General features: G+C 36.0%; 1 pseudogene; it reads right to left on the reverse strand.

Annotated features, from left to right (window-relative positions):
• Positions 1–551: 551 nt before the first annotated feature.
• Positions 552–1242, reverse strand: LOC125497723 (secreted RxLR effector protein 161-like; annotated as a pseudogene).
• Between the last annotated feature and the right edge of the window lie 8960 nt (positions 1243–10202).

The raw sequence follows: 10202 nt of genomic DNA on the forward strand, positions 1-10202 counted from the left end.
TGACTTATCCACTCTTGTATGACCATAACTCCCACTCAATTCTTAGCCCACCTGATCACTGCCTTCATAACCTCCTTTTACGACGCGGCGTTTAATAGTGTCAAAGTTAAACTAATTATATTGTGGTTATTAAGACATACTCATGTCTAAGGAATCCACTAAATATAGTACTTTGATTCTACTTTTAGAATCTAATTAGGTCAAGTCTCAATGTATTAACTATACATCTATATAATCAATTAGACATCTTTATGTCTCCATAGCCCATGGAACTGCGCTATCAATTAATTATATACTAGTCTTTTAAATAAATCACTTATGTCCAATTTAGTGATTTAGACTAGGAACTTCAAATAAATTGTGATTTCTGTTCACTTTATAGGGTTCCATTATCAAAATGTTTTTGATAATCCTATTTGAAAACACAAATTATTTGGACATTTTATTTAATACGAAACCAAACAATTAAATATGAACAAATTTTTATTGATAAACATCCAAAGCATAATCAATGTCTTTACAATTGTAAACATGAAGTAAACAACCTAAAGTCATTCTCCTATATGCTTATGCCCCATAGACCTAGTATGACACTCATGCTTAGGTCGAACAAGCAGTTTAGTCATAGGATCTGCTACGTTATCCTCAGTATGAACCTTGCTTACTTTCACATCCTCTGTACCAACGATTTCTCGAATAAGATGGAGTTTCCTGAGCACATGTTTGGACCTTTGGTGCGACATGGGTTCCTTAGACTGGGCAATGGCACCATTATTGTCACAATAGAACTCAATGCCATTATCAATGTTGGGAACTAGACTAAGCTCACCAATGAACTTTTTGATCGAAACAACTTCCTTTGCTGCATCAGCTGCTGCAATATACTCAACCTTTGTTGTCGAATCTACGATGGTACTTTGCTTAGAGCTCTTCCAGCTCACAACTCCTCCATTGAGAAAAAAATATGAAACCTGATTGAGATCTAAAGTCATCTTTGTCACTCTGGAAGCTTCCATCGTCGTGTCCAGTAATAACCAGTTCTCCATCTGCACCATAAACCAAAAAATTATCCTTAGTCCTTCGCAAGTACTTAAGGATGTTTTTCGCTGCAATCCAGTATGCATCTCCTGGATTTGACTGGTATCTGCTGCATATACTCAAAGCATATGCAACATCCGGTCGAGTGCATATCATGGCATACATAATGGATCCTACTGCAGAAGCATAGGGAACATTACTCATACGCTTGATCTCATCAGGACTCGAAGGGCATTGAGTCTTGCCAAGTGTTATGCCGTGTTGCATGTGAATGAAGCCTCTTTTAGAGTTTTCTAGCTTGAACGTTGTAAGAACCTTTTCAATATAAGTCTCTTGACTAAGCCCAATCAGCCTTTTAGATCTATCTCTATAGATCTTTATTCCCAATATGTACCCTGCCTCTCCTAGATCTTTCATTGGGAAACAATTTCTAAGCGATTCTTTTACTGACTCAAGCATGGTTTTATCATTTCCTATGAGAAGTATGTCATCCACATACAAGACTAGAAAAGTAATACTACTGCCACTTAACTTCTTGTATACACAAGATTCCTCTTCATTTCTAAGAAAGCAAATTTTTTTGACTACCTCATCAAATGTGAGGTTCCAACTCCTTGATGCTTGCTTTGGTCCGTAAATGGACTTCTTAAGCTTGCATACCCTCCATGGATTTTCTAGATCTTTAGAACCCATTCAAGAAAGTGATTTTGACATCCATCTGCCATATTTGATAGTCATGAAAGGCAGCAATTGCAAGGATTATCCTAATGGACTTCAGCATGGCTACTGGTGAGAAGGTTTCATCATAGTCAATACCATGAATTTGCTTGAAACCTTTCACAACCAACCTTGCTTTGAAAACACTAATGTTTCCATCCTTGTCTGTTTTCAACTTGAAAATCCATTTGCATCCAATGGGTTTTACCCCATCAGGCAAATCAACCAAGTCCCATACTTGATTTTCATACATGGAATCCATTTCAGATTTCATGTCAAGCCATCTTTCGGAGTCTTGTCTATCCAAAGCATCTTTGTAGCTAGTAGGTTCTTCTGATTCTAAAATCGTTATTTTAGAACTTTCAGTCAAAAGGAAATCAATATATCTCTTTGACGGAATGATGGTCCTACTAGACCTACGTTGGGGAATAACAGAAGAAGTTTTTACCTCACTAGATTGACTGACTTTGCATGGAGTATCTCCAAGTGGGATGGTAGGATGTACGTGAATTGAATGCACCACCTCTTTAGCAATTTCATGCCGGGAAACCTCTGATGAGGTGTTAACCTCATCCATTTGTTGCTCATCTCGAACTTCTTTGAGATATATATTTCTCCTACATGTTTTTCTGGAAATAAACTCCTTTTTCAGAAAGACACCATTATTAGCAATAAACACTTTGTTCTCGCTTTGGTTATAGAAATAGTATCCCTTAGTCTCTTTTGGGAATCCACAAAGAGACATTTATCGAATTTGGGTGAAAGCTTATCAGAAAGTAAACGTTTTACATAAGCTTAACAACCCCATATCCTTAGAAAAGACAATTTTGGAACGTTTCCAGTCCACATTTCATATGGTGTCTTTTCAACTGCTTTAGATGGTGCTCTGTTAAGTGTGAATGATGTTGTTTCAAGCGCAAATCCCCAGAATGAGTTAGGAAGATCAGCAAGACTCATCATGGATCGAACCATATCAAGTAGAGTTCGATTCCTTCTTTCAGAAACGCCATTCAACTGCGGTGTTCCTGGTGGAGTCCATTGTGAAAGTATTCCACAATCCTTCAAATGATCACCAAATTCTTGAGATAAATATTCACCACCACGATCGGATCGATGTGCCTTAATTTTCTTCCCAAGTTGGTTTTGTACTTCATTATGGAATTCCTTAAATCTTTCAAAGGATTTCGACTTATGTCGCATGAGGTAAACAAATCCGAATATGCTTACATCATCAGTAAGAGTAATGAAGTAATTGTACCCTCCCTTAGCCATATTACTCATAGGTCCACACACATCCGTATGTATGAGGGCTAAAAGGTCATTGGCCCTTTCACTTGAACCTGTGAAAGGTGACTTTGTCATTTTCCCCATCAAGCAAAACTCACAAGTATCAAATGATTCGAAATCAAATGATTTGAGAATTCCATCTTTATGAAGCTTCAATACGCTTTGCGCTTATGTGGCCTAATCGACAATGCCAAAGGTATATAGGGTTCGAATCGTCTGCTTTATGTTTCTTGATGTCTATGCTATAGATGTGGGTTTCTAAGTCTAGCACATATAAACCATTTGATAACTTAGCAGAGACATAAAACATATCATTCAAATATGCAGAACAACAATTGTTCTTTATTGTAAATGAATAACCTTCGGAATCAAAAACAGGAATCGAAATGATGTTCTTTGTGATAGCAGGAACATAATAACAATCATTAATTTCTAAGACTAATCCTGAAGGTAAAAGTAGACTATAGACTCCCACTACCAATCTAACAACACGTGCTCCATTTGCCAACACAAAGATCTACTTCTCCTTTTTCCAATGTTCTACTTCTTTTGAGGCCTTGCATATTACAAATAATGTGCGAGCCACAAGTGGTATCGAAGATCCAAGAAGCAGAAGTTGCCAAGTTAACTTCTATAACATACATATCTGAGCTAGAAACTCCTGTCTTTTGATTCTTCATATACTTTTCACTTTTAGTGAAACGTTCAACATTCACTTTGTCCTGCGAAAGGACGGAGCGTAAATCACAGGTAGAATTATTGGTGTTGATGTTGTTGTTACTAGACATAATTACTACAACAAAATAAAGCAAGATTCAATCAATGTTTATCAAGAAAGCAGCAATTAAACAAACTTTAATTAACTACTACCCTTTGTTCAAACTGAAAGTCCCCTATTGAATAAAGAAATAAACAAGATCCCCTCCCACTACAATCAAAAGGACTTGGAGCGTCCAGTTTGGTATACCCTGAAAAGAATCAGCATCTGAAAAGATTTGTAAGAGTTATGTAGTGTGGATGTTGAGTAAGGACCCTGCTATAAGGAAAGGTATGAGGGAGAAGGAATCTTATGGAGTGTAATTAGGTAGTAAGAGTTATTTTAGGTATTTGTTCAGCGATGGCTTCTAGATATGCTTGGTATTACAAAAGGCTTTCATTTATGACTTTACATCATTTGGAGATTTGGTTGATGATCAAAGAAGAATCACCATATAGCCTTAATTTCTTAATCTCGACAGATACTACGGCCTAGAACCATATGATGCATGCTTCGTATTCGGCTGCGTTATTAGTAACGTCGAAGTCGAGTTTAACAAATAGAGGAGTGTGTTCGCCTTCAAGTGATATTGGGAGTACCCCAACGCCACATCCATCGTGGTTGGAAGCATAATCGAAGTATAATGCCCAACTTTCATCTTCCATCATGAGAAGGACTTAATCAGGAAATTCATATTCCTCGCAAGATTCATCTATAAGGAACTCTCCTAGGAAGTCTCTAACGGCGTTTCCTTTGATAGATTTATCATGGATAAATTGTAAGTCAAATTCTTCCAACATTACTACCCAGCAGGAAAATCTACCATTAAAGGTTGGCTTTTCGAATAAGAGCACGAAAGGGTCTAGTCGCCACACTTGTGGATTGTGATAGTGAGCGTATAATGCCTAAGCTTCTTAGTGGCACAGACTAGTGCAAGACAAATCTTTTCTAAGGGAGTGTAACAGGATTCACTAGTAGAAAAAGGTCGATTTGCGTCGCCCCATTTGCGTCGCATGATTGGCCAAACGACGCAATAAAGTAATTTGCGTCACACATAAAGAGGAGTTCGACGCATAACATGGGTACATAAGTACCCGATACGAGCTATATGCATCGCATGTGACTTAGGCTCGTTGCAAAAGACCAATTTGCGTTGCACCATATTCAACGTGCGACGCAGATACTGATCCCAATTTGCGTCGCACCTTACTCAACGTGCGACGCAGATACCAAGAGGCCCACTTCCTTTTCACAACCCTAGCGCCCATATTTCAATTTGATAGATATTCGCCTCACTCAATCCTAATTCCTCTCAGCCGCGTCACTCATCTCCTCTCTCTCTCTCTCTCCCCCACTCCCTCTCCCTCACTCAAGCCTAATTCCTCTCAGCCGTTTCATCATCATCATCACTTATCTCCTCTCTCTCTCTTTTTCCCTCTCCCTCACTCAACCGTAATAAGCTGTTTCATCAACAACACATCTGCTTCTTCAAATCGAATCATCTGATTCTTCATCAGATTTGTTATTTTTTTTGCGATGTCCTCTCTCACTCTCACTGGCAAAAGGCGCGAGAAAGCTGAAGATGAAGGCGCAATAAAGTTGAAGATGACGATGAATATTTAAGAAACATCAGAATTCAACTAAAAGTTTATGGGTAATATTTTACCCAGATTGTATTGTTGATGCTTTAGATTTTAGGGTTTCTTTTATTCGATCTAAATTTTGTTTTTTGAGGTTACATTTTACAATTTCGTTTTAGAGAGATGATTTTTTAGTATTCTTTTGTGTTAGATTTGATTTTGATTTGTGATATATTTCGTTTTGTACTTTGAGTCATTTCGTCGCCTTGATATTCTTTTTCTTTTTCTCAAAACTCAAAACAAAGAGGTTATTAGGGTTTTGGTAGTGGAAAAAATTGTTGAAGAAGTCTCTCACATCTGTCATCTTCGTTAATTGCGGTAAGGATTTGAATCTGAAATTCTACATTTTGTTTTTGTCGAAAATTTGGGGAATTTTTTTGTCGAAAATCAGAAATTATTTTGGAATTCGAATGTATCGTCGAATATTTCTGGAAATCTGTAATTTTTTGTGGAATTCGAATTTTTTGTCGTAAATCCGAAAATTTTAGTAATATGTTGAATTTCAATTTTATTTGGTGTAATATGTTGAATTTCAGCATCTTGTTATGTTGAATTTCTGCATCTAGAATTAATTTTTTTTTATGGAATATGCAAGATTTAATTTTTTATGGTTATTGTTGGTGGTTGTGGTTGTGCTTCGCATTTTGTTGTGGTATGGTTATATATTCGAATTTCTTGAATTTGTTGTGGTATGGTTATTTATTCGAATTTATTATTACAAATCTACGATTTTATGGTGCAACAGCCTCATTCCTGGTTCATAAAAATAATTTTTTTTTAAAAAATTGCAATTTGCGTCGCACGTAGCCCAAGGTACGACGCTGATCACTCATCTGCGTCGCACCCTAGGCGATGTGTGACGCACATTACCCTCTGTGGGCTTGGGAAAACAATTTGCGTCGCACCGTATACAACGTGCGACGCAAATAGCTAAAAGATCTGCGTCGTTTCCGCATACGAAGCAGATCAATTATAGGTCCTCTGCGTCGAGACTTGTGCCGTCGGACCCAAATCCGACGCAAATAGGGGTCACATGTCCGACACAAATCGACCTTTTTCTACTAGTGATTCATAATCTAAAAGCTTTTTACTAAGGTAGTAAAAATGTCGCACTCTTCCGCATCAACCTCTTGTATCAACATGGCCCTAACTGCAGTTTTAGTCACAGTCAAATGGAGTCTCAAAGGTATGTCATGTAAAGTAGGTGCTAAGACAGGTGGATTTGATAGATATTCTTTGATTTTGTCACATGCTATTTGGAATCTTCATCCCATTCCTCAACGACGCTCTTTTTAAGCTTTTTAAGATAGGCTCACACATCATCGTGTTAGAGAAAAACCTACTGATTTACTGAATTTTGCCTAAGAACCCCCTTATTTGCTTTTCATTTTTAAGTGGAGGCATGGTCATGATAGCTGTTATCTTAGTATTTTCAATCCCTCTAGAACTAATGACATACCCTATGGAGTTTCCGAGATGTGAACCCAAAGGCACATTTTTTATGGAGTAAGTCTCATGTTATATTTTTGAAGTCTCATGAACATCTTTTCAAGGGCGCTATGGTGACCCTCCCTATCCTTGGAATTAACTATCATGTCATCTACATATACTTCTACCTCTTTATGCATCATTTCATGGATAAGGGTAGTCGCAATTCTTTGATAGGTGCCCCAACGTTTTTTAATCCAAAAGGCATAACAATGTATCAAAAGGTCCCCCCACGGTATGATTAAGATGGTATTTTCCATATCTTTCTTGGTCATTTTTACCAAATTATATCCCGCATACCCGTCCACAAAAGATAGAAGGGCTTGTTTGGATGTATTGTCCACTAGGATATCTGTGTGAGGTAAGGGGAAGTTGTCTTTAGGACTTGCTTTGTTGAGGTCTTTATAGTCAACACACATCCTAACCCTCCCATCTTTTTTGGGCACAGGGACAACATTACCTATCCAATCAGGGTAATCCGCTACTTTGATAAAACTTGCATTAAGGTGTTTAATAACTTCTTCCTAGAATTTTCAAGGCTACGTCGGGTTTCATTCTGCGCAACTTTTGTGTTGTATAATATGAGCACTATAAGAGGGGGGGTGAATTATAGTGAGAGAATAAGCTAGACTTTTTGCGGAATTTAAAAGTAAACTTGGGAACAAACAATGGGAACACGAGAGATTTAGCAAGAAAAAACTTCCTAGGCCTAGTAGGAAGAAACAACCTCGACCACAAGGGATTTCAAACAACTTTCCACTATAATAGGCCAAAACAACTCTAATTACAACCTATTACTTTTCTCTCGATTCTCAACTTAAGTCACTCAACTCAAGTTCCCAACGATAGTTCCCACAACTGACGTTTCTCTCAAACTTCACTCGAAGTTCCTTTCTCTTTCTCTTTCTCTTGCTTCACTCAAAGCTTCTCACACTTACAAGAGTTCACTCAAACCCTTTTCTCAAAAATACACTTTGTAAAACAATGGAAGAGTAATAAACTCGATTAATGTAAGTATGAATTCTCTCAAGGAAAAGGCACTGACTCTTTTAGATAACTAAGACAAATTAGCTAAGTCAGACACACTTTGTTCAAATGAATTAGGCGCCTATTTATAGACAATTAAGACAAGACATGTTCTCCACTAATTAAACCATTATCACATGTCTCCTATTTATATAATTAATTAAATTAAATTAAATATTCCATGTCAAGTAAACATCCACTAATCCACTACTTCACTTCATGAGAGAAGCAGTAACATATTACGTGGTTTTACAAAACTTGAAGAATAATTGAACTTATTTAATTTAATTAAATACTTGGAGGATAATTAACTAAGCCACTAAATCCACTAACTACAAAAATCGTGTAGCAGTATCTTTTTAGGCGTGTAATTCAGTTTTTAGGAAATAAAATAATTTATTTACTTTAGCTAGTTTTTAGGAAAAATATCTTTTTAAAATATCTTTGATAAAATCGAAAAACAATTTTATATTTTTAAAAACCAAAACATTTAAAACCGGAAAGATATTATATTTTGAAAACAAAATCTTTTAAATAAAATATAAAAGATATGATTTGAAAATCGGTTAGATTAAAATCAGAAAATCTTTTTAAAATCTTTTCCTAACAAACTAAAACTAAATTCCTAAAATAGTGGATCTTAGTTAAAACAACCCTAAAAACTCTAACAAATATATTGGGCGCATAGTGCCAGATCAATTTAGGCGCACAACTTTAGAGACTCTTAGGTGTTCCTAAATCAGTTTTAAGTCTTGTTCCCTAACCTTGTTCCTATAGTGCCAGATCTGTTCCTTTCATGGGAAGAGAACCAAGTTCCTTTGAGAATTCACCACGAACTTAATTAAGCTTTTACTCAACCTTAACATGAAGATAATAAATACACCCTAATGTATTCTAATCTTCATTCCATGCTTGATTCTTCATTACTCGAACATCTTTACTTCAATCTTGATTAATTCTCCGTTTTAATCTTCAACCAAGTATTCTCTTAGCTCTAGCATGAATTACCTTGCAACAACATAAATAAAATATACTACTCCCTCCGTCCCAAAATATAGTTCTCATTTCCATTTTGGGTGTCCCAAAATATAGTTCCCATTTTCATATTTAGTTTCACATTTTTCCGTAATTTGTCTAGAAAAACCGTGTCCCATCATTTATTTTCTTCTTGAATTTTGTTTTTTCCTTTGTTTATTCAACCAAAATGTTACAATTAATGCTCTTTCATCAATTATTCTCCATTCTATCTCCTAAAATCATCTTTCCCCATACAACATTTATTTAAATAAACAAAAAATCTTTATTATCCCTCTTATATTCTACTTGCATAAATTACCGTGAAAAAAGGAAAATGGGAACTAGATTTTGGGACGGAGGTAGTATGTCTTTTGTGGTTAGGTCATGTTCAAAACTCAAGGGTCAACAATTTCCCCCTTTTTGAACATGACAACAAAAGGCATATAATAAAATATAATACACTTAACTCATATAAAACTATTTTAACAAAGTATGTAACCAAGTTAAATTAATTATTATAGACTCGTTTAGACTCATTATTTTATTTTGTAAAGAAGAAACATGATAGCATAATCCATGACAAAAAAAATTTACTCTGATTGCCTTTCTCTTTCCCCCTTTGGCATCTTCAAAAACATTAGTCCACGATTTCAAAAAGATGAATGTATCTACTAAACACATCACACCACCAAACTTGTGAGAAACAATTTGGTTAGTATAAGCAAATAAAGCATTCAATTCTCAAAACCGCAATCCAAGAATATTAGTCATTCAATAGACGCACACATGCCAAAAAGATTAAAGTAGAATTATCAAATTAACAAGTTCTATTGTAGTATGATTGAAAGAGAAAGATAGAAAAGAAAAATATTAAAAAGTTCATGTTCCCACAAAAAAAAACTAAACTAAGTGAGGTTTATGGTTTTGGAGAGGGAGGTTGCTCGATTTCTTCCACCGCATCATTAAGCTTAGCCATCACCTCCTTATGATTTTCAGCCAAAGTATGATCAATCTTGAGCACACCATCTTCCAACTTCAATAGCCGAGAGTTCATCACTTGGATGGAGGAGGAAAGTTCACTAAGATCACTTGTTGTCCTTCCAAGGCCTTGTCAACTTTGTTCATTACCCCTTTCACTAACGCATTCAAATCCTTGGCTTCCGTAGCAAACTCCATCATAGCTTATGAATGACCCATAACCAAAGAGAACAAATAATCCAATCTTCTAGCAT

The sequence above is a fragment of the Beta vulgaris genome, chromosome 5 (assembly GCF_026745355.1).
Source record: "Beta vulgaris subsp. vulgaris cultivar EL10 chromosome 5, EL10.2, whole genome shotgun sequence".
Lineage (NCBI taxonomy): Eukaryota > Viridiplantae > Streptophyta > Magnoliopsida > Caryophyllales > Amaranthaceae > Beta > Beta vulgaris.